At 36.8% G+C, this 23,158-nt stretch overlaps 1 non-coding gene across 1 annotated transcript; it reads left to right on the top strand.

Annotated features, from left to right (window-relative positions):
* The first annotated feature begins 11,643 nt into the window (after positions 1-11,643).
* LOC141722730 (small nucleolar RNA R71) lies at positions 11,644-11,749 on the top strand. The gene has a single exon (XR_012575734.1). It is a non-coding gene; the product is annotated as a small nucleolar RNA R71 (small nucleolar RNA).
* The last annotated feature ends 11,409 nt before the right edge of the window (positions 11,750-23,158 follow it).

Here is a 23,158-nt window from a genome sequence, read left to right as displayed (position 1 = left end):
TTAATATCCAAGATAAACAATCAACAAATAATCCAACAGCTGGATTGATAAGTCTACAAAAAGTAGCTTGAAGAGTATGCAAGATCAATGGCAAAGATTAACTGACAGATGAAGATTAAAGTAAACACGGGATGCTAAAGATATGCTAAGACAAAAATGGAAGGTTTACTTTTCTATAAATAGAAATGACAAGTGACAATTTAGAAAAGCTAATAATATGTTTATTATCCACTGTGTAAAACCAGCAGTATACTGAGTTATACAGTTAACACTGGTCCTCTAGTGAGAAGCAACAATTTAGATCAAATCTCTTGTATCACTCTCAAAAAGAAGCTGAGCTCTTTAACATCAAAGAGCTTAGAAATTTTGTAGCAAAAAGTCTTAATTTTTAATATAAAAATTAAGTGAGTTTTGAAGATTTGTGTTCTTTATTTTATGCAAGTTTAAATTCTGTATGAACACTTTTCAATACAAGATTTAATTTACTTTGTTCAACCATTAACTTTCAAGTAAAGCCTAAAATCAGAAAAACACATACCCCCCCTGTGTGTGATTCATTACCTAACAAGTGGTATCAAAGACAAATCTGAAAGTAAACAGATTCAAGATCTTGGAAGGATGAATACACAGAAAATCAGTAGCATCAAAATTCCTACCTTTGACAAAGCTAACTAAACTCTTTGGAAAAAGAAAATGATGTTGTTTATCAGGATGACCAATCCATTCTATATTCAGATTCTCAAGAATGGACCCTTCATTCCTATGGTAAGAGTTGTGGAATCTACAGATGGAGACATGGTCATACCAGCTCATTATGCTCCAAAAGATCCTGCTGAGTATTCTGATCCTGAAAAGGAGAAAGTTTCCCTGGATAGCAGCTTGCAAATGATATTGATTGAGTCACTTGATAATGTGATGTACAATAATATTGTCAACTGTGACACTGCCAAACAGATATGGGAAAAGATTGAGATACTATGTGAAGGAACTAAGGTGGTTAGATCTAATCAAATAAGGATACTGATTTCACAGTATGGGGGTTTTATGGCTAAGCCTAAGGAAAGCATTAATGATGTGTTTGAAAGATTCAATAAGCTGATAAATGACTTGCAGCTTCATGACAAATACTATGAAGCTGAAGAGGTGAATCTAAAGTTCTTGCTTACTCTCCCTGACCATTTGGAACAGAAAATCTCAGCAATCAGGGAAGGGAGAGACTTGAGCTGAATAACTCTGGAGGTTCTATATGGAATTCTCAAAACATATAAACTATACATGATTCAAAGGAAATCGTTGAGGTCTGGTCAAGGACATATTGTGGATGGCTCAAATGCTTTATGAAATCCACTCCCTCAATGATGAACTAAGATCCCAAACTTCAGTTGCCTCAACAAGTGAGCAGAGAACAAATGATTCACAGGAGCAAGTCATACTAGAGTTGGAAAAGGATGAGTTCTACACTCTTGAAGAACTGAATGAGCTAGATCAGTCAATCACCTATCTAGCTAGAAAATTCTCTAACATTAGAGTAAAGATGCCAAGGTACTTCAAAAATAAAGGACAATCCTTCAACAAAGATAACAGCTGGAAAGAGAAAGGGAAGTACAATTCTGACAGCAAGAGTGGTTACAAAACTAGATCTGTTGACAGATCTAATATAAGGTTCTTCAATTGTGATGAACTAGGCCACTTTGCTACAGAATACAGGAAACCTAAGAAGGTGAAGAAAGACAAAGCTTATCTTGAACTGGAGGCAAAGTATGAAGCTCTTCTGAAAAAGCAGCAGAGCAAGTTGGGATGATTCAGATAATGATAAAGATGAGGAAGTTGGAAACTATGCTCTAATGGGTTTGGAGCAAGGTGAATCATCCTTATCAAAAGCACAGACACCAACTCTTACCACTATTGATTTAAACATGAATCAATATAAGGAAACTGTTGAAAAGATGAGCAGAAAAATGTTTCACATTCACACAAGCATGGTTGCTGCTAATGAAGAAGTTAGCATATTAACAAAGATAAATAAGAAGCACGAGAGTGAGAAGCAAGAAACTGAATTATTGCTAGTTGAGCTTGAAGCTTTAAAACAAGAAAATGCTTATCTCAAGAACAAGCTCAAGTGTGCAAATGAAATTGAAGCAGTGTTAAGGGAGAAGCTAGAAAAGAATGAAGTAAAGATGAAATCTTTCAGAAATGCATCTGAATTGGTCGAACAATATCATGAGAAGAATAAGCCATGTGCAAACATTGCTATTGGCCTTGACTATGATGACATGAGTGACAAAAAGAAAACTGTAGGTGACAAAGGGAAAACCAAGAAGACTGAGAATGCTCCAACCTTTATGAAAGATGTTAATGCACCTATATTCAAAGCATGTGTAGTCAACTTCAGTGAAGAAGAATTGAGTATCAAGCAAGAAATTGCTAATAAAGATAAAGAGAAGAAAACTGGAGAATCAGTCTAGTCTTCCAATACTGAAGAGAAACTCATGAACAAACAAAGTCCCAAGACTCATGTTCAAGAAACCAAAACCGAAGATGCAAGAAAAAGAAAGAAAAATAGAAATGGAAAAATAGGGATAAACAAAAGCAATAACTTTGCTTATGTTGCAAATGCTCCTAGAAAAAATGTGAAAAATTGGCTCTTCAAATCATCTAACTCACCTTTGTAAAAAAGTTGTTAGCAAGCCAGCTGAAGGAACTTGCAAATACAATGAAGCAAACTCTAATGATCCATATTCATTCTGTGACAAGTTTGACTGCATTCCTTGCAACATGAAGGTAATGAAGAGTTGCCACAAACTGAGAGTAGACCTTAAAGAATCAAGAAATGAGTCTACATCAGAAGGAAAACATGCACAACAATCATTGAATTCTGTTTCGTCTAAAATTACTCATTCTACCTCTACTGAACAAGTTACCAAGAAGAAACTACCCAACACTGCTTGGGTTTCCAAACACACTTAAGACTCATTGTGTGCAGGGAAAGTGAAGAAAGACATCTGGATCATAGACAGTGGATGTTCCAGGCATATGACTGGTGGTGGAGCCCTGCTATCACAGTTTGAGGAGAAAGCTGGCCCATTGGTGACCTTTGGAGACAACAACAAATGATTCAAAATGGGATATGGCAAGATTGTTCTAAAAATGTTCTCTTTAAATAATGTAGCACTGGTAGCTGATCTTGAAGTGAATCTTTTCAGAATTAGCATATTGTAGACAATAGTCTCAAGTCATATTCAACAAGAAGAATGCACTGTTATCAGCATGAAAACCAGTGAAGTTGCTCTGAAGGGAGCAAAGAAAGGAAGCTTGTTTGTTGAAGATTTTGACTCAACAAATAAGGATGATATTTGTTGCTTATACACCAAGGTATCAGGAGAAATAAACAAGCTCTGACTTAAAATCTGTCTCATTTGAATCTCAAGAAAATTAACACCTTGTCAAAAAGGAGTTGGTAAGAGACATGCCTAGGATGGAGCTTGCTCAAGTTGAAGGTTGTGAGGTCTGTCAGACTAAGAAAATGAAGAAATGTTGTGTATATGTTGTGAACTTGATGATTTCATTAACAAAACATCTTAGTAGATTCAACTTAGTGTATTTTGTAGCACTCGACGGATAAGCAAATATAGTCCCGACGGATGACTCAATATAGTCCCGACGGATGATGATTTGACATCCATCGAGTGAGTAACTTATGTAACAATAAGTCATGTAACACATTTCTACATACACCTTGGTATAGATTCTGTAGTAGCATATAAGTCATGTTGACTTTAATTAGATATGCAGAATAGGTTGATTAATTGTACATAGATGATGTCTTGTAATTCTGCATAAATGAAATGAAGTCAAGTGCCAAATAGCTACCCGACGGATGATCAGGTACCCGACGGATGATCAACAAGGCAACCCGACGGATGATCATGTACCTGACGGATAATCAATTTAAACATATGTTGACAGTGACAACACAGTCACATGCGTCGAGTGTATGAAAAAGGAATGTGGAAGCCTATTCAACTGGGTTTTTTAGAACAAAGAAGCATTGACATTTCCATGCTATTATGAAGATATTCAAAGATGCTGGAATAGAGTAATGAAGTAGCATAATATTAGACTTGATAGATTTTGTTTTATTATCTTGTCTTATTACTGTGTAATCTTGGTGATATATATAAACCAAGAGTAGAAATTAGAACAACAAGAAGACTAAGTAATACATTTTCTCAGAGAAACAATTGTAAGCTGTATCCTTAGCATTTCCCTGTAAGTTTAGTTGTTCTTATTTGTAAGCAGCTGTGAGCTATTCAAGCTTCACAGAGTTCTCTTGATATATATATATATATATATATGGTGGATACATTCAAATCCACCAGAAAGTTTTAAAGACTTGTGTTTTTATTACTTTGTGTTTTGATTTAACTAACTCTTATTCCGCACTTAGAAAATCAAACACCTATATATATTATTAAGATAGAACATTTTGTAATTCAGAAAAAGTTTCAAGAATTCCATTTAACCCCCTTCTGTAATTCTTGTTGCATTGTTAGGGACTAACAAGAAACTACTCAACAAGAGAATCATGGAAATAGTAGCTCATCTCATACACCTGAGTTTGGTTGCACAACCTCAGGGGGAGTAAGAGGATCTTCAGATACTGGAAGGAAGCTCAACCTGGGATCATGGTATCCCAAGGGAATTAGTTATGGATCTCTTGGACTCACAAATACATATTTTGCTGGATGAAAAGTTGCTAAAAAGAGTTCCAGTGGAAGGTGTCAACTTTGTCTTTCAAAGACTTGTATCCCGATATTGCATTAAGCTCATTTTTGTACCAACAGAAAAACATCTAATTGACATTTTTACTAAACCTTTGGATGAAGCAACCTTCACTGGACTTGTAAGTGAATTTGGAATGCTTAATTCTTCATCCTAAGACAAAACTCAGCTAATGGTTTGCAGCAGATTAATCTCCAGTAAATCAAAATTAATTTGATTAAATTGGAAATTAACTGAAATATGAATTATGAATATTTCAGAAATCTCTGTATATTTGTTTTTCAAATTCAATAAACTTGGAATTTTTCAAATTCTGAGTAAACTGCTTAGTTGTTAATTTACATACTTAATATGTAAAATTAACTCAATGTAGAATTACATTAACCAAAAGTATTTAGAGAACTGAGTTCTCGATAAGTATAAATTGACTTCTCGACAAGTCATTTTAGGACTTCTCGAGTGAGTCCTCGATAAGTCAACTTACTGACTTCTCGAGTGACTTCTCGATAGGTTTAAAATGACTTATCGATAAGTCCTTGTTGAGTTCTCTAATAGTGTTCATTCACAGAGTTCTCTACAAGTACAATTTTTGACTTATTAAAAACTCAGAACTAAGATAATTTAAATTAATAGATTATTTTGGTAAAATACTTTTGGAAAATTTATTCTAATTTTATTTTGAATTTATTCAAGTAAAAGTTAGAATTAGTTCAGTCCAATCTTTGGACAAATTGGGTATTTATTTGACATTTTGATAAGTCAAGTTTGAGTTCTCTCTAAGAGTAATTTAAAATGACTTCTCGACATGTACTTCACTTCTCTAAATGACTTCTTGGTAGACAAACTCCAAATATCTATTTTTGAGTTCTCGACAAGTCATCTTCTTTTACTATAAATACCCAGACTTCTCGATACATACTATTACTCATAGCTTTCGAGATCTAAAGTGACCTAGCTTTCAATCCAAAACCATTTTATCTCTCGTTTTTCATTCATTCTCAGAAATTTTTCTTACCCATTCATTTTCATCAATCAACAATGGCCCAAAATGTTGCTAGGACATTTATCCCAGAGAAAGGAACCAACTATCTTGCTTTCACTGATGCAAACCAAGCTCCCGATAGTTTCAAGGGGTTTGTGAAACTGCTGTCTGAATCCTATCTTGCATGTGCTTTGACTGCAAATCCAGTACTATATCTAGACGTGCTGCATGAATTCTAGACTATAGCGATAGTAAGGACTGATGTTAACAATAACTCTCTTTCTTTGGTGGTGACATGCACAATTGGAGGTCAATAAATAGAATTTAATGACCAAGATGTGAATAGAGCCTTGGGGCTGCCAACTGAGAATCTGGTGGAGGTACCAACTCCTGATGAGCTGACTGAGTTCATGGACTTCATCAATTATGGTGGGGGAATCAACCTGTCAAGCTTAAACAGAACCAATCTAAGGAAGGAGTGTTCATTCATCTTTGACTCTATAGTAAGGGCCTTTACTTGTAGAAAAATGGGATATGACAATATCTCAAGTGTTGTGCAAAAGCTGGTGTATTCAATTGCCCACAACAGACACCTGAATGTTGGTCTACTGATCCTGGAAGAACTTGCAACCAGGCTGGTTATGCCTCTAACAGCTAGAGGTAAGGAAATCTTCTTTCCTAGATTTATTATGTCCACTTTAAATAATAAAGTAGCTGACATACACCTACTGAATGGTATAAATAGTACTAAAATAGGCAACTGTAAGCAAGTGTCCAAAATAATATTTGGCTCACTCACTACAAAGAATAAGGTGAATGTAAGTCTGAAAATCACTCCATTCATGTTGGAGAAATTTAGGACTTATCCTTATCCTATGCTTGACATGAGATCCAATGCACAATCTAGTAAATCTATGATTCCTGAACCTGTGGAAGTACAAACACAGGTTTACCAACATGGATCTTCCCATGCTGCAACCATTCTTTCACAACCTTTACAAGCTAGGAAACCAACTACCTCATCTTCCCAAAAAGGTGAGGTCAGTAAAAGGAAGAGAAAGGGGATAAGCCTAGTTGTGATAACTGAGAGTGGTGAGGAGAGAGCTAAAAAAGAACCACCACTGGTCAAAAGATCCAAAAGGAGCAAACAAACGGAGCTGACCCCTCTACCATCCTCTACATCCTCTCAACAGGATGCAGATTTAAAAACAACCAGGAGTGAGTCTGCACAGCCTGCATAAGAAGCAATTCAAGTGTATGGTAAGAGAAATAAGGAAGGCACATATTGTGAGAGCACATCTCTTGAAACTCCCCCTCTATTCAGGGGGAGCTACCAACACTCATAACTGAGCAATAATCTCTTTTATCTAATATTTCTTCTATTTCAATTCCACTTAAATCCATTTCTCAAGTGCACCAAAAATCAAGTGACTTAGCTCAAAAAGATTTGCTCACCACCCATACACCTCATTTAGATGGTGAGAGGCTACATGCTGGGGTAGACCTTGATGACACCATCACAAACATGGGGGGTTCATCATTCTTTACTGAAGACCCCATGGATACCTCTAATGCACCTTCATATGCAAAACAGTCTTCACAGACTGAAAGGTTTGAGGGTAGTACTCCTGATGGGGAGCTATCTAAATCCTCTCCAATTCAATTGGAGGTTCCTTATGAAGGAACAACCCCCCTCATAACCCTAGCAGAAATTGCCTCTGCAGCTGAAGCTAGGAGTACACTTGCCCATGATCCTGTCATGGGGGAGGCAAGCATAGCACATTCAAGTGCCAGTGTGTTGCAAGACACACAAGGGTTTGAGGCTGGTGCACATGACAGTAACCCAGTCAAATCCTCTCCAATTCAATTGGAGGTCCCACTATAAGTGGAGCACAACATACTGTCAAAACCACAGAGTAATCTGTGAGTCAAACTGTGATCTCAGTTACAGGAGTTTCTGATGAACCATCCACCTTTCAACCTCACATACTCTCTCAGTGGCTACTAGAATATGCTTCTCAACCAACCTCTATAGATGATCTACTAGTAGAGCAGATCTCTGGACTGGCTAACATCTCACAGCATCTTCAAACTTTAGACATGAGCAACCAAGACTATCAGGCTATCATGCTTGCTTATAATGAAGAGGTTGAGGAGCAAAAAGAGAAAATTGTCAATGATGCTGAGCCAAATGGGAATATGGATGCATGGCTGTCTGATGACTTTGCCATAGAGATGAATCAAGTTCTGGCCAGATTTCGAGAAGAATATGTTACTATTCTGAGCAGCAATGCAAGAGACTTAAATCCAGAGGCTGTCTATGATGCCATTACAGATGTATACAAAGCTCAGCTCAAAGCATTTCATCTGTTTGGTAAGGCTCTTAAAATCAAACTTACTGGCCATGAAGACAGAATCAGGAAATTGGTGAATGAGAAAATGGACAAGATCATACCATCTCAAGAGCAGATCTCTTCTAAATTCAAACATTTTTATGAGCAAATGACCAGGATGGATCTTGTCTCCATTGAGAAGGAAGTCAAAAATCTCAAACAATCGTTCACTAATCTCCATGAAATGATCCAGGACCAAATTACTCATTCAAATGAGACCAAGGTTCGGCTGGATCAACTTCACGAGAGCAGATTTAAGCCCTCAGCATTGCTAATGGAAGGGATCAAAGAGGCTATACAAGAATACTTTGGCACATCTAACAGCTCTTATCAGCCTGGATCCATTTCAACAAATCTGCAAATTCTGTCTCTACAGGGTCAAGTCACAGCATTACAAAACTCCAACTCCTCTCTCACTACACAAGTTCAGGCTTTGACATCTCTTGTCAAAAGCCAACAAACAGATATCCAAACTCTGGTGGATTCCCATAAGCATCTTCAAATGCAGAATTCTATAGCTTTAGGAGCCACCATGGGTAAACTCAACATACCACTCTCTTCTTTGCTTAAACAAGTAAGGCCTGAAATCCCTACTCCCCTTCTCATGCCTATCAACAAGAGTAGATGAGAGATAGAGGCTAGGTTGGCACAATCAAGGTCATCTCAACATCAGGTTCAGGGTTCTGGAAAGAAAACTAAAGAAGTTGATCTTGACAAAAAGAGACTTATTAGTTCTGCTGAAGGACCTATTTTGAGCAGAGAGTTTGAAGAACTACTCAATGCCTTAAAAGATTCTCTCAACAACAATCACTTCACATATAAAAAGGCCCTGAAAAAGACAACCAATTTCATAAGAGTGATCAAAGTCAACAAGGACAACTTTCTGGAAGATAGGATAGTGGTTAATGCAAATGACTCAGGGATAGACAGATGTATGCAAGTGTCCCTCAATTGCCTTGTCTCAAGGAGGGCATCTGAGTTAGATATCTTTATCAGCAAAGTTAGAGTTATAACTCGTGAGGATACCAAGCTACTGACTGCACTAAAAGATGCTCATATAGCTGCCTTTCCTGAAGCATATCTTCAGCCAAGCAAGGGTATAGCATATATCTGTCCAATCACTAAACAATTCAAATTTTTCAATATCCCTAAACAATGTGTCAGGAGAAATGAGAAGCTTATCATGATCCTAGGAACTAGCTTAAAAGCTAAAAAAACAAGAACCATGATGATTTGGAAATGATAAAGCTACTAAGAAGATATCTGGATAATGCAGAAGTCAACTTGCCCAAAACTCAGTTTAACAATGATGACTTGGATGATGATGATCACAAGAAGAGTGATCAGAATCCTTTTGGCTCAAATCCGAGTCGGTCTAGTAAGCCATCTGGCAGCAAGAGTGGAGAGAAGAAGAAGGAAGATGATGAAAAAAATGAAGAGGAGAAGAGGAGAGGGGAGAGGAAGAGCAGAAAACCTCATGATGAATCAGAAACTCAAACAACCTTAAAAATCCAAATACAGCCACCTCAAACCTTAGCTCAACCCACAACATCAACTATCTCTAACATCAAACCTTCCCAAACACCTAAGCGGCTAAGACAAAATTTCTTTACAGACAAACTGCCAACTCCTTCCTCAAAATTCCAATCACCTCCAGTCTCACAAATCTCAAGAAAATAAAAACCCTACCTTTAGCCAAACCTTAACTAAAATGCAAGCTTAAATCTGTTGGGAGAAAGCCTAAGAAAGTCAAGCCTGTAAAGTAAGTGGAAGTCACTGAAAGGGCCATATGTAATTGCTTTAAAGAATCTGACTTTCTACCTCTAAATTGGTGCACCTCAGATGAAGACCATTTCCAACATCCAGCTGAGGAAATTGTTAAAATCTGGGTTGTATCCCTGAGAGAAGTTAGAGTCTATTTTAAGGATGGTACATTCACTCTTCTAAACAAAAACTTAATGGATTCTTTGACTCCTGCAGAAATTAAGAGAGTGTTAAGTTTGTTAAAAGGCAAAGACACTGTTACAAGGACTTGGAGATCATCTTTGGCTGAATGGTTGATTGAAAGGGAGGAAACAAAGAAAAGAGATAAGGCTGAAGAAAGAAGAAGGAAACATGATGAAGAAATAGATATGTTTATAAAAAGATCAGAAGAGTTGAAAGAAAAAGGAACGAGCATAATTTCTAAAGATGGTAGATTTCTAAACATCAAAGTTGGTGGATTCTCAAGATTCAGCTTAGAGTATCTGGACTAGGGTTACCCTAAGGCAGCAAGGAAAAAACTTGTGGAAGCTCTAAGTGGAACACTCATCATAGAAGAACTTGAAATTCTTGATCACTTGAAGGATAAACTTAGAGAAGAAGCAGATGTAAAAACTGTCTTTACCTGATTCTTGTAATCTTAGAACCTAGTGAATCTTATGTTGTACAAAATGTAATTCTATCAAGCTTTATGTTTTAATTCTATCTTCCATCAGTTTTAAACTTGGGGTTAGTCTTGTTAACAGGCATGAATTTGTGTGAAGCAATCTTCTCACAAATTTCTTGATTCCTTTAGTTCCACCCTTGTTTGTCTAATCAACATCATCCACCTTGTCATCTTTGATGGTTTCCTTTTCTTTCTCATCAGTTACATCAGCAGTAGGCATTGAAGGACCATCATATATAAGACCACTCCTAAAAGAAATAACATTTACATTCTCCTTTGGATTTATTGGTTGTGATGGTAAAGAGCCAGGCTGCTTTGCAATTGAAGAACTAGCCAATTGTGCAATCTGAGTTTCCATCATCTTGTTATGGACCATCAATAAATTCAGCATCTCATTTGTCTGATCAAGTTGTGCAACTTGACTAGCTTGAGGAGCATAATTTTGAGAAGGCTCCTGAAATCTAGGAGGATTCATATGTCCCTGAGAAGGCCTATACTGTTATTGTTGAGAACTTTGATAAGATTGCTGATATTGTTGCTGCTGATTAGGCATAGGAATATTCTGAGCATTGTTGTTCCTATATGAGAAATTCAAATGATCTCTCCAATCAGGATTATACTGTTGCCTTTGTTGAAAAATATTTGCCTGCTCTATTTGAAAATTTTATAAATTTTGAAAATTGTAAGAACATTCGTAACCTAAGTGGCCTTAGATACCACACACTTCACAAACAAGATTATTCATAGGAGCCATGGATGACAATGCATTAATACTCATAAGAGGAGAAGTAGGTGCTTTCGAATTTTTCAATGAATGAATCTCCTGAGTTAATGCAGCGAGCTGAGATGATAAAAGAGAATAAGCCTCCACTTCAAGTTTACCCCCTTATTAGGTGCTCTCGGGTTATTGAAGTGATGAGTAGCCAAATTTGCAAGAAAAGTATATGCATCATCAACTTCCTTGTCTAGAAATACACCACCTGCATCATTATAAATTGTACCTTTGGTTTCAGGATCAAGACCATTGTGAAAGCGTTTAATCAGAAACCATTTCTCAAGACCATGATGATGGCATACACGTTGAAGATCTTTGAATCTCTCTCAAGCATCTTTAAGTGTCTCTCCATATTCTTGTTTGAACCTCATCATCTTGTCAATCAAGTCGTCAGTTTTGTTCAAAGGGAAAAACTCAGTTAAGAATGCTTGAGCAATTAAATTCCACTAAGTTACATTGATATCATTCAACCATTTTTGAGCTTTGTCACTAAGAGAAAACCCGAACAACATGACTTTCAGTTGGTCTGCTGTGACACCCCGATATTTGATGGTAGAGCATAGTTGTTGAAACCTTTGCAGATGAAGTGTAGGGTCTTTAGAGGGAAGATCAGCAAACAGATTTTATTGGATCATAGTGAGCAACACCGGTTTGATATCAAAATTTATTGCTTCAATAGTTGGCATAGTAAGGCCAGTAGGCACACCACTCAGAGAAGGCTGTGAATAGTTCTTCAAAGAGTTAATAGGAAGTTCTGCCATTATGATCTTTGAATCACTGATATTTTGCTACCTTTCTTTTCTTACGCGATCTATGTATTACTGACAAGAAATCTCAGAATCCAGACTAAGAGGAGTTATTTCTGCTTCTTTTTTGGACCTGGGCATCAACAACTAAAACAAGAAAAACAGTGAAATATGCCTCAATTGGAAGTAAACTCCCAATGAGACAATGGAAACAATCTAAAAAAATTAAACTAAAATCTATAGAAACTAGGCGTCTCCCCGGCAGCGGCGCCAAAAAATTGATGTGTTATTTTTATCTAACTGTTGTAAAAGACATGCATGTACTTTAACAAGACTAAGACAATTTGTCAACCCTAAGTAAGTTGTATTGTTATCTAAATTTGTATTTTGTACTTGTAATACTTAAAGTCTGTAAAAATACAAAGGAGCAGACTGGAGTCTTTTTCCTAAAATAGTATCAAGCCTAAGGATTCTATCTGGAAGAAGATCAAGAAGATCATGCCTCAGAAGAATTTTGAAGAAGCTTGGAGTTGAATAAATCTGTTTGGAGAAAAATATTCTAAGTCAAGATCTCTACAAGTCACAAATTTAATGTTATAGAGAATTCATTCGAGAACTCCAGAGAGTGTCGACGGATAAGCAATATCTAGTCGATGGATGAGAAATATCTACTCGACGGATGAGAAATATCTACTCGACGGATGAGCTATATATCTATTCGACAGATGAGCAATATCTACTCGATGGATGAGCTATATATCTATTCAACGGATGAGCAATATCCACCGAGAGTAGAGAAGTCAGGAAAGCTACTCGAGAACTTAAGAAGATATCGACAAGCCAATTTTAAGGAACTGAAGATTGGAGATATCGAAAAGTTATTCCATCACTAGAGAAATCTGAATTATCGATAAGTCATAGGGAAGATGTGAAGACTAGAGATCTCGACAAGCTGAAGACCTCTACAAGTCAAACTCAATATGAAATGCTAGAAATCTCGATAAGCCTATATACTTATCGAGATGTCAAATGTTCTATTAATTAAAACTGGAGATCTCGAAGTAAAGTCTCAAAGTACAAAATTGTAGATCAGTTTAATATCCAAGATAAATAATCAACAAACAATCCAACAGCTGGATTGACAAGTTTACAAAAAGCAGCTTGAAGAGTGTGCAAGATCAATGGAAAAGATTAACTGATAGAGGAAGATTGAAGTAAACACGGGATGCTAAAGATATGCTAAGCCAAAAATGGAAGATCTACTTTTTTATAAATAGAAATAACAAGTGACAGTTTAGAAAAGCTAATAGCATCTTTATTATCCACTGTGTAAAACCAGCAGTTAACTGAGTTATAAAGTTAACACTGGTCCTCTAGTTAGAAGCAACAATTTAGATCAAATCTCTTGTATCACTCTCAAGAAGAAGCTGGGCTCTTTAACATCAAAGAGCTTAGAAATTTTGTAGCAAAACAGTCTTAATTTTTAATATAAAAATTAAGTGAGTTTTGAAGATTTGCATTCTTCATTTTATGCAAGTTTAAATTCCGCATGAACACTTTTCTATATAAGATTTAATTTACTTTGTTCAACCATTAACTTTCACGTAAAGCCTAAAATCAGAAAAAAATTCAACCCCCCCTCTGTGTGTGATTCATTACCTAACACTAACCGCAAGCGCACTGTGCCTATTGCTAGTACAAGGTGGCAATTTCAGGTCGTATCCACAAGGAGACAAGTTCTATCAATTTCGACTCAATTACAATAGATTGTTTCAGAAGAAAAACAATTGTGTGAAGAATATTTTAACTAATAACTATAACTAAATTAAAACCTAGGGCAATCAGGTCCACCATGATTACATAATAATTGGCTTATAAGCTAAAGCAATAAATGTGATCACATAACTAAAGTATGCTAATCTCTCCCGAGCAATAACAATCTCGAAATCTTACACATTAACAACTTTTGGTAATTCAATTAATCAGGCAATTAGAGCAACTGTTAATATCTACCAAGCATTAATGCTCTCAGAAGTCCAATATTGCACTCGCCTTCACTTCCAATTCTACTAATCGTATGTGTGCCTCTACTGAGTAAAATATCCCGATCTATTACTCCTATTACATATAATTAATTCATGATATCGTCCGATTACACAAATTAATATTAGAACATAATAAATTAGAATTAACCATAATAAATCGAACTACTATAAAAATTATGCCAAGATTATAGTGCAAACATGGCTTCCCCTCTATGCCCTAGAAAAGATTACTCACTAATGATTAAACAAGTAAAACAACTAAGACAATAAAGAAGCATAATCAAACTAATAAGAACACGTAAGAAAATCAGATAAGAAAACTTGTAATATTCAATCTTGTCATGAGAGCAAAATCCATGGCTTTCTTCTCTGTATATAAAACTCTAACTATTCCTACTCTATAATAATAAATATTTATGAATTCTATGTCTCAACTAAATAAAAAGCTGTTGTTTATTCTAATAATATAAGTGTTTTATTATTCAAATCAAATTACAATTCAGACCTCTAAACCGAGTAGGATTCTCCAATAAAAATTTATAGTTGTCTGATCACTGCAGTTTCTGGGCTGCTCCAGTTGTATTCTCCTTACTGGGCTATGCCTAGATTAAAGAGAATTCTGCAAGCTTCGTGTGGGTTGTAAGATCGTCAAAATCGGACCTATGGTCTCTAGATGTGTCCCAAACAGTATTTGCAGCCCGTGTAGTCCAATATTACGAATTTTCTTCTATTTTCACTCCAAAATAGGACTTTTTTCTCTAAATCCTTCCAAGTATAGAATTTTCTTGCAACCTACAATAAAACATCAAAACCTATTAAATAAATATCTAAATCAGTGCAAAACATAATTAATATGAGAATAAAGTCATATAATATATACTCTATCAAACATCCCCACACTAAGCATTTGCACGTCCTCGGGCAAATAAGTGAAATAAAAACTAAGTCCTAACTAACATCACTTTCATGGATGATACGATTACATTGAGCATATGCAACAAGTCGTTAAACCCCTAGACAACCCTAGTAGGACGAGTGTTGTCTCGTGAGGGCTTATAGTGAATTTACCCACAAATTTTATTTTTCTGCCAAGTCTCAAGTATGCAACATATTATAGCACTCCAAGCATATAAACCGCAATTACACAATTTTGTCAGTCTTTCTAATGCGCACATCATTTGTACAAAACTATTCAAGTACGCACACATTGTCTAGATAGACAAAAAAACATGAAATAGACATCAAAGTCGACTTTAGTAAGTAGCATGCTATAGATAGAAAAAATGACACAACTCTCAAATTACACAACCGTATAGGCTAAGTGTATTCGCTCAAGTTTAATCAATGAAGTCATGCGCTACCATAAGCTTGGTTGTCTACCAAATCTCCACTACTTTGAATACATGCATGTACAAATTTAAAGGTCTTTGTTTAAGGTGGTCCAAGCCTACTCTTCTGATAGTAGGTGAGGTGACTTCCTTGACGGCTAAAAAGCCTTCAAATGTAATCCTACACTTCCGAAAATAAGCGAGGTGACGCCCTTGGCGGATTAAAAGCCTCCAAGATAATAATACTCTTTCGAGTCTACTCTTTTAAGAGTAAACCGAGTGACGTCCTAGGCGGCTAAAAAGCCTCCAAAATGAGCCTACTCGGCTGAGTCTACTATTTAGAAAGTTTTTGTTCGTGGTTGCCACGATCCACTTCGGGTCATGGTCGCTGTGATACACTTTAGTTGTGGTGGTTCCCATGGATACTTGGTCGTGACCATGGACATCCTATTAGGTCAAGAAATTTTTATCGTTATTATGGATACTTGGTTGGCTAAAGGCCTTCCCGAGAGACTACTCGACCTCTTCTTCAATGACCATTAGTTGTGACCGAGGAGGTTTCGACATGGCTATGGTTGGCCAATAACTCGAATCTTGAGTTTTGACATTCAACCTTTTACTCATCTTGATGATTAGCGCAATTAATCTTTGATCAAGGTTAAATCATGAGTTTTTAGACAACTTGTCTCGGCCATGTGTGTGACGGGCCTCGATCTTGAACTACCACGTTCTCATTCGTGATGGGCCTAGAACTTTGTATAGAACTCCTTTATTTCAAATTCTCTAAAAGTTTTCAATCCAGAAGCCATTTTCGGTTCTAGTTTTCAAAGATGTTTGAAAACATTCAACCACTTCTAGTTGTCATGGCTGAGATGATGGTCGAACGAGGCAAGGCTAGATCTACTAAAGGTAGAGTTCATGTCCCGCCTTTGTTTCTTAATCCTTGCTTTGATATTCTGAAGAATTTGTTGGACGAGAGGCAAATGCCTCCCCGAACAACACTGATCCCGACTCCTTCTATCATTCATGTAAAATGAGTGAGTCGGATGTGAGGGAACTCAAGAAAAAGTATATCTTTCCAATTTATATTTAAAGTCTGTGAGCTGAGTTGTATCAACAGAACTTGTAACTGGGATCGAGTGAAGCTATGTGTTTTAAAGGAGCCTTCGAGGCTAGGTTGAGGTTCCCGGTCCATCCCTTTATTTGTTAGCTGAGCTCGAGGTTTACCCTTGTCAACACTATACAAATGGTTGGAGGATGGTCACTAGTTTTATATTGGGATGTCATCAGTTTGGACATCCCTTTGTTCTCTTCTATGTTTAGGAGTATCTTCATCATGGAGAATTTTTCCTTTGTTAAGAGCCGGATATTTAGGAGATTCAGTTCAGTTTTTCAGGACGAGCTTTAACTATGTACCAGACACATTTCATACTTTATCCATGTCCTTAATACTCAAGAGTGATAAAGCAATTTCACTATCGGGTCTTCATGACTTAAATAAATCTTGTTGAAGATGGCCTTAGAGGCCTTTCTTCTCTAGTGTGAGTTTGATACTTCAAATTTATTGTTCAATAGGGGCCTAGTCCGCTTAAGGCCTCTCTTACAGGTTGGCCATCCTCCTTAGGTCAGCTGGAGTCCCTTCCGAGGGATGTCTGGTTGGCTCAAGGCCTTCCTTGGAGGTTCATTGGTCTTCTTTGGTCAGTTGGTGTCTTGAACATAGACTTTAGTCGACCGAAAGTCATCTTATGTCCTAGATATAATAAATCTTCTGGTTTGAAGCGTCTCAAGTTCGAGGCACATTGTCACCGCTCAAGGTTTCTAGATTGTAGGATCTTCGTCCTAGGGCCTTCTTGACCCTGTAAGGTCCTTCTTAGTTTGGGGCTAGCTTTACTTTCTCGCTAACTGCTGATGCCTCAATCTTTTTTAAGACCAGGTTTCCTAGATGAAAGAACCTTTCTTTATCCCTTCTGTTGTACAAGGGGGGACTCTTCGCTGATGCTTAGCTTCGTCCCTAACCTCGTCAATAAGGTCGAGGGTGAGCCTCGTGCCTTTTTTATTGGACTTTGGTTCATAGGCTTCATACCCTTGGCGATCCTTGGGTGATTTCTAAGGGCACCACGACCTCAGCTTCATAAGCCAACATGAATGGGGTAGCTTCAGTCGTAACTTTGAAAGTGGTAAGATATGCCCATAATGTAGGCACTAACTCATCCACCCAAATATTGCTTGAGCGGTCAAACCACTTCTTAAGTCTGTCAAGGTTGATTTATTTAGCAACCTCTGCTTGCCCATTTGCATGTGGGTGGGGAACTGAGGTGAATCGGAGTTCTATGCTGTTATCTTTGCAATACTCCTTGAATATTTTGTTGTCGAACTGTCACTCATTATCCGTAATAAGGATGCGTGGGATTCCAAATCGGCATATCACATTCTCCCAAAAGAATTGAGAAATATGCTTGGTGGTTATCTTGGTCAGTGCCTTGGCCTCAATCCACTTAATGAAGTAGTCAAAGGTGACCACAATAAATTTCCTTTGTCCCAATGCTAGAGGAAAGGGAGCTAGTATGCTTATTCCCTATATCGTGAAGGGGATAGGAGAGCTGATAGACGTGAGCCTGTCTGGGGGCTGTCGAATATAGGAGCGTCCCTCTGGAATCTATTACACTTATTTACATTTGACTTTGCATCGGTTAACATTGTTGGCCAGTAGAACCCTGATGTGTTAATTTTAATCTAACCGCAAGCGCACGGTGTCTATTGCTAGTACAATGTGGCAAGTGTAGGTCATATCCACAAGGAGACAAGTTCTATCAATTTCGACTCAATTACTGTAGATTGTTTCAATAGAAAAATGATTATGTGAAGAATATTTTAACTAACTGATAGCTATAACTAAATTAACACTACTTAACAAGACACTAAATAAGTAATATTAAATCCTAGGGCAATCATGCCCACCATGCTTACATAATAATTGGCTTAGAAGTTAAAGAAATAAAGTATGCTAATCTCTCCTGAGCATTAACACTCTCAAAATCTTACACATTAATAACTTTTGGTAATTCAATTAATCAGGCAATTAGAGCAACTGTTAATCTCTCCCGAGCACTAACGCTCTCAGAAATCCAATGGTGCTCCCGCTTTCACTTTCAGTTCTGCTAATCGTATGTGTGCCTCCAATGAGTAAAATCTCCCGATCTATAACTCCTATTGTATAGAATTAATTCATAAAATCGGCCGATTACACAAATTAATAATAAAATATAATCAATTAGTATTAACCATAATAAATCGAACTAATGTGAAAATTATTCCAAGATTATAGTACAAACATGGCTTCCCCTATATGCCCTAGAAAAGATTACTCACTTATGATTAAATAAATAAAACAACTAAGAAAATAAAAAAGCATAATTAAACTAATAAGAACATGTAAGAAAATTAGATAAGAAAACCTGCAATATTCAATCTTGTCACGAGACCAAAATCCATGGCTTTCTTCTCTATATATAAAACCCTAACTATTCCTAGTCCATAATAATACATATTTATGAATTTTATGTCTCAACTAAATAAAAATATGTTGTCTCTTTAATAATAGAAGTGTTTTATTATTCTAATCAAATTACAAATCAGACTTCTAAACCGAATAGGATTCTCCAATAAAAATTCGTTGTTTTCTGTTAACTGCATTTTTTGGGCTACTCTGGTTGTATCTGGTTGTATTCTCCTTACTATGCCATGCTTGAATTAAAGAGAATTCTGTAAGATTCGTGGGGCTGTAAGATCGTCAAAATCGGACTTTGGATCTCTAGATATGACCGAAACAGTATTTAAAGCTCGTGTAGTCCAATATTACGAATTTTCATCTATTTTCACTCCAAAATAGGACTTTTTGCTCCAAATCCTTCCAAGTCTAGAATTTTCTTGTAACCTACAATAAAACATCAAAAAATATTAAATAAATATCCAAATCAGTGTAAAATAGAATTAATATGAGAATAAAACCGTATAAAATATATATATATAAATAAACTGTATCAAACCCCAATCAGGTTATTTTATGAGCGAAGGCCCTGCCCCCAAGTGTTGTCCACAAATCCCTTCATGGGTCTCCTTAAGTGCTTCCTCCGCCTCATGAGGTCTCAAGCACTTTAAATATGGAATAACGAAAGATGTTTTATACAAAAGGCCTTCAATCAGAGTACCTTGATGCTCTTATTGACAACTTGTGTGCCTCCTGGGCATCATCGGGAGCCATCTCATTTCAAGGTGGGCTTTGATTGGATAGATCCAATAACTCTCCATACTGATTGGTGCTATCAAGTTTATGACATGTATGATGAGGGTCCTCATGACATGGAAGTAGATATTTTTCGTATAGTTCTCAATTTCAGACGAGGTGAACTTGGATATGGTGTCGGCCATGAAGTTCTTCTCTCTTGGAACATGCTCCGTATATTATTCGTCAAACTGAGTCAGTATTTCTTTCATGAATTTTAAGTATTTGGCCAGTGTGTCATCTTCGGTCTCAAATCTCCATTGATTTAGGCAACAACAAGCCTTGAGTCTTCGCAGACTTTAATATTTTTTGCCGCCACGGCTCTAGCCAAGCCTGAGTCATCTATCAATACTTCATACTTTGCTTTGTTATTAGTTTTTGGGAATTTCAACTTTAAAGCATACTCGATTATAACCCTTCGGGGCTTTTCAAAACTAGGATTGCACCACTAAATTTTGTTTTGGACGCTCCGTCAAAATGGTGAACCCGATACTCTTTCAGAGTCAAGTGTTCCTCTCTTTCTGGGGTTACTGTCTCTTTCCCCTCAACTTCTTGGTCGTTAATGGTGCATTTGACCATGAAGTTTGCTAATTCCTGAGCTTTGATGGTTGTTCAAGGCTTGTACTTAATGTCAAATTCATCCAACTCAATCGCCCACTAGATGAGCCTTCCACTGGATTTTGGGCTATGAATGATGTTCCTCGAAGGTTGGTCCGTTGAGACTTTGATTTTGTGTATGAATTATGTTCCTCAAAGGTTGGTCCGTTAGGACTTCGATTTTGTGGGTCTGGAAGTATGATCGCAACTTTCATGGGGCTATTATTAGGGCAAGTGCAAATTTCTCAATGGTGGAGTAGTTCAACTCTACTCCGTGGAGCACCTTGCTCATATAGTAGATAGGTTTTTGAATCTTATGTTCTTTCTTTACCAAGATGGTACTCTCGACTTGCTTAAAGACCGTGAGGTACAAGTAAAGAATGTCCTTCAGACTCGGTTTGGCCAACAATGGGGCTTCGGTCATGTACTTCTTCAGTTGTCCAAATGCCTCTTGGATTTCAGATGTCCACTCAAAATTCTTCACATTCTTCAAGGTCTGAAATAAGGGTAGGCATTTTGTTAGTCCCTAACAATGCAACAACAATTACAGAAGGGGGTTGAATGGAATTCTTGAACCTTTTTCTCAAATTAATAAATGTTATATCTTAATAATATATAAGTGTTTGATTTTAAAAGTGCGAAATAAGAAGTTAGTAAAATCAAAACACAAGTAATTAAAAACACAAGTCTTTAAAAACTTTCTGGTGGATTTGAATGTATCCACCAGAGATATATATTATATCAAGAGAACTCTGTGTAGCAAGATATGCTCACAGCTGCTTACAAATATGAACAACTAAGTTTACAGAGAAATGCTAAGAATACAACTTACAAATGTTTCTCTGAGAATATTCTTGCTTAGTGTTCTTGTTGTTCTATTTGCTACTTCTTGGTTTATATATCACCAAGATTACAAAGTAATAAAACAAGATAATAAAACAAAACCTATCAAGTCTAATACTATGCTGCTTCATTACTCTATTCCAGCATCTTTGAATATCTTCATAATAGCATGGAAATGGCAATGCTTCTTTGTTCTCTAAAACCCAGTTGAATAGGCTTCCACATTCCTTTTGCATACACTTGACGCATGTGACTGTGTTGTCACTGTCAACTGATGTTTCAATTGATTATCCGTTGGGTACATGATCATCCGTCGGGTTGCCTTCTTGATCATCCGTCGAGTGGCATTGTTGTTTATCCGTCGGGTAGCAATCTGGCACTTGACTTCATTTTATTTATACCGAATTACAAGACATCATATATGTACAATTAATCAACCTATTCTGCATATCTAATAAAAGTCAACATGACTTGAGTGCTACTACAGAATCTAAACAAAGTGTATGCAGAAATGTGCTACAGACTCATTATTACACAAGCTACTCACTCGATGGATAATTAATTATCATCCGTCGGGACTATATTGAGTCATCCGTCGGGACTATGATCCTTATCCGTCGAGTGCTATATTTTTCACTAAGTAAAATCTACTAAGGTGTTTTATTAATGAAATCATCACGTTCACAACATATCCACAACAATCTCCCCCAATTTATGTCTACTGGAATTGTAGGCATAAATTAAGAGAAACTTGATGATAACAAAATACCCTAAAAATATAACTTTAAAAGTGAGTAGATAAAACTGTAAAGTGCTTCAAATAAAAAAATGCACAAAAATTAGCTCACAATCATTTTCAAGATGCTCATCTAGCCTGAGCAGATTTATCTAGTTCCTTGAAGGTCTGGATCTCTTTCCAAGCTTTCTGTTGTTTTCTTCTATCTGATTTTGGAGCTGTCTGTGGAATTCCAGTTCATCAGATTCTGAGAGATTTAGCTTTTCTTGCATCTCCAAAAGAGTCTCATTGCTAGAGATGCTCAATTGGTCTTCTAATCTGAAAAATCTTTTAACTCCTTTATCATCCATGAACTCCATCAGCCAGTAGGGCCTTAGATGCACTCTACTTCCTGCGTAAGGAATAGTTAGAGTCTTTGGGAGTGCATCTTTAGCTCTAATACTCCTCAGTTCTTCAATCTTCTTTAGAACCAGTCTTCTTGCAGTTACATTGAATCCAAAGTTCTTCTTGAATGATGAATAAACCTTTATCAGCACAAATTGGCTTTCTTGAAGGATCCTGTGAAGTGGCCATTGAATCTCATTTCCTCCCTTGTACTTGAAAACTAACCTTTCAGGTAGATTCCCGTAGGCATCAATCCCTCTAACTTCTTCCAGTTCATCTAGATAGAGGTTTAGATCAGAGAATCCCTTGATGTCACATAAGTACATGTAATCTCCCTTGTTGACTGTGGATGATTAGAGATTTGGATTTGAGAGGTGACAACTTCACTTTCTTGACTGCTCTTGACTTTGTCCTCTTTGGCTTGTTAAGGATTGGAAAATTGAAGTCAGGAATTGGTAGACTTTCCCAGTCTACTGGTTCATCCTTAGGCACAATAGGTTCACCATGAATGTTCCTGTAAGGATCCACCACCTTAATATCTTCAAATACCACTGAGGGTTTTGATGCTTAAGTTGTAGTTGGAGTGGATTCTTTGGGAAACTGATCCTCCAATTCCTTACGAACAAAGTTCAATTTCCTTTTGGTTTTTTGGCCAATTCCTTGTATCAATGAGATTTCTTCTGTTGTGGTTCAACTTGCTTCTTTGGATCTTGAGATTCAGTGATTTCAGATGGCTGAGTAGGAATTTGTTGTGTTGGTTTCACAGCTTGTAGCTTGGCCAAGATAGCAGCTTGCTCTTTCTTTTGTTTAGCCTTTTTAGCATCTAGAGCAACTCGC

This window comes from Apium graveolens, chromosome 4 (genome assembly GCF_009905375.1).
Source record: "Apium graveolens cultivar Ventura chromosome 4, ASM990537v1, whole genome shotgun sequence".
Taxonomy (NCBI): Eukaryota; Viridiplantae; Streptophyta; class Magnoliopsida; order Apiales; family Apiaceae; genus Apium; species Apium graveolens.
This window is presented reverse-complemented; position numbering and strand designations above follow the sequence as displayed.